The following is a 2,866-nucleotide window of genomic DNA, read 5'->3' as shown; positions in this document are numbered from 1 at the left end:
AAAAAAAAAAAAAAAAAAAAACTGTGACAAATATATATGTAATTGATCTTTAATAAAGATGAAAATTTTGCCATTTTCAACAACACTGATGAACCATGAAGACATTATGCTAAGTGAAATAAGCCAGATACAGAAAGACAAGTACTGCATGATTTTGTATTTATGTGGAATCTTTAAAAAATTAGACTCATAGAAACAGAAGAATAATAATTACTACAGGTTAGGATGTGGGAGGGAATGACAAGGTATCAGTCAAAAGATACATACTTTCACCTATAAAACAAACAAATGCTGGGAATGTAACATACAGATTGGTGACTAAACTTAGTTAATAATACGGTATACTTAAAATTTTTTCAAAATCAAATCTCAAGTAATCTTACCACACATACCCACTCACACACACATACATATAAAGTAACTATGTAATGTGATAAATATGTTAACTAGTTTAACCAAGGTAATTAAAAATGTATACATGTCTTAAAGCATCATATTCTACATCCTAAAATATATACACTTTTAGTTTGCCAATTATACTCAATAAATGTTAAAAAAAAAAAAAAGTTAAAGGTAATTAACAAGTACTATCTAGCCACGTGCAAACTCTATTTAGAACCCTTTTCAACATCTTCCAGATTATTTTAAAAAATCTATATCTACCTTATTTATTTATTTATTTATTTATTTATTTATTTTTTTTTTGAGATGGAGTTTCGCTCTTGTTACCCAGGCTGGAGTGCAATGGCACGATCTCGGCTCACTGCAACCTCCGCCTCCTGGGTTCAGGCAATTCTCCTGCCTCAGCCTCCTGAGTAGCTGGGATTACAGGCACGCACCACCATGCCCAGCTAATTTTTTGTATTTTTGGTAGAGACGGGGTTTCACCATGTTGACCAGGATGGTCTCGATCTCTTGACCTCGTGATCCACCCGCCTCGGCCTCCCAAAGTGCTGGGATTACAGGCTTGAGCCACCGCACCCGGCCTACCTTATGTTTTTGATATCAGGGAAGTCCTAATAAGAAATAATGGTAATTGTAGAAAAAAATCTGAATTAAGATAAATAATTTAAGCCATATTAGCTTTATATTATATAAAACAGTAATTCTGGCTATATATTCATTGCAGTGGAGTATTTCTGAAATCTGTGGATAATACATATATAATACATACATAGTAGTAAAGAGTAATCACACTTCACAAATTACTACAATAGATGTATTGGGATGGAGGTCTTCTACACTAAGAAACTTGAGATTTCGGGTGAGATGATGTTTTATGTCATAGACAATCTATGTGACATATTTTACTAATGTATGCAACTGTTGCCTATTTATGCTTTGCAAGAAAATAATATATATTTTTAAACATTTAATACAGATAATTAAAATTATCAAGAAGTTAAAAAATCTGTATTATGCTAAATATAGTTGAAGAAAAATATGAGAAATTCCCAGGACCAGAAGTAAATGAAAGGGTTAATCCAGAGGAACAGTCAACCTAAGAAGCACATGCTCTCTTCAGATAGGACTAATTACAAGAATGTCAGATTCATGTGGGTTGTTCAACTTTCAATAAGGCAAATGGAATCAGCAAAGAAATACACAGACTGGAGACATTCCAAATATGGTATTTTCTATATGTGAAAACTAAGGTATACATTATATTGCACAGAATTAGATAAACTACCAAGATGAAGGGTCAAAAGAAATTATATGATACATAAATATCAGATATTTGGCTTATGTTAAAATATTTGTCATTACAATGAAAAAACAGAAAACCAAAGTAATGGGCAAACAACAACAAAAAAACTATGCTTCTCAAATCATATCTGGAAAAAAAGCAAATTGAAAGTAAGCTATTACAAATGTGGTGAAACAATGTAATGTGCAAAATATGGGGTGCATACTAAAATACACTGAGCTGACGACAGGCCAATAAGGTAGAATACTAAGCAAAATTGATGTAGTTACATATTTTATAGCAGGCAAGTTAATAGAGAATGAAATATATTTATACATATATGAAGACTGGATTGAGAAGAACACCTAATTGCTTTACTAGACTATATAAAAAATGAAAGGCAATATTTAAAAAATTGGTGATTAAATAGTTTCTAAAACTGAAAACCAGACATAAATCCTTTAAAAGTTTAGAAATGTAATGTATCAAAAAGAGATGAAAATAATTCTTAAGTGAAGTAATAGTCTGGCTATTATAATTAGTGATGCAATAAACATGGGAGTTTGACATACTGATTTTATTTCCTTTTGATATATACCAAGTATTGAAATTGCTGAATCATAGAGTAGTTCTATTTTTAATTTTTGGAAGACTCTCCACACTATTTTTTCTAAAACAGAATAATAATCTGTGCAGCAACATGGATGTACCTGGAGGACATTATGTTAAGTAAAATATGCAAAGCATAGAAAGACAAACGTCACATGATATCCTTTTTATGTGAAATTTAAACCTGTGCTTGCTTCAGCAGCACATATACTAAAACTGGAACGATACAGAGAAGATTAGCATGGCCCCTGCGCAAGGATGACACGCAAACTCGTGAAGTGTTCCATATTTAAAAACACACACACACACACACACACACACACACACACACACACACAAAGAAAAGAAATTTAAACCTAACTTCATGGAAGTAGAGCAAAATGGTGGTTACCCACAGGCTGAAAGGATGTGGAGCAGAAGAGATGAGAACAGGTTTGCCAATGAATGCAACATTACCATTTAACAGAAAGAATAGGCTGGGCACGGTGGCTCACACCTGTAACCCTAGCACTGTGGGAGGCTGAGGTGGGTGAATCACTTGAGGCCAGGAGTTGGAGACCAGCCTGGCAG

The 2,866-nt window shown here is 33.1% G+C and overlaps 1 long non-coding RNA gene and 1 other non-coding gene across 2 annotated transcripts; one reads left to right on the top strand and one right to left on the bottom strand.

Moving 5' to 3' along the window:
* Positions 1 to 33: 33 nt before the first annotated feature.
* Positions 34 to 2,866, bottom strand: LOC116540907. The gene is made up of 3 exons (XR_004264634.1): positions 2,653 to 2,866; positions 991 to 2,480; positions 34 to 663 (listed from the first exon to the last, which is right to left on the bottom strand). It is a non-coding gene; the product is annotated as an uncharacterized LOC116540907 (long non-coding RNA).
* LOC116540950 lies at positions 2,483 to 2,589 on the top strand. Its single transcript, XR_004264653.1, has one exon. It is a non-coding gene; the product is annotated as a U6 spliceosomal RNA (small nuclear RNA).

Source organism: Sapajus apella, unplaced genomic scaffold (assembly GCF_009761245.1).
Source record: "Sapajus apella isolate SASKATOON/1434 unplaced genomic scaffold, GSC_monkey_1.0 scaffold146, whole genome shotgun sequence".
Taxonomy (NCBI): domain Eukaryota; kingdom Metazoa; phylum Chordata; class Mammalia; order Primates; family Cebidae; genus Sapajus; species Sapajus apella.
The sequence above is the reverse complement of the archived record's forward strand: the minus strand, read 5'-3'. Positions and strand labels throughout refer to the sequence as shown.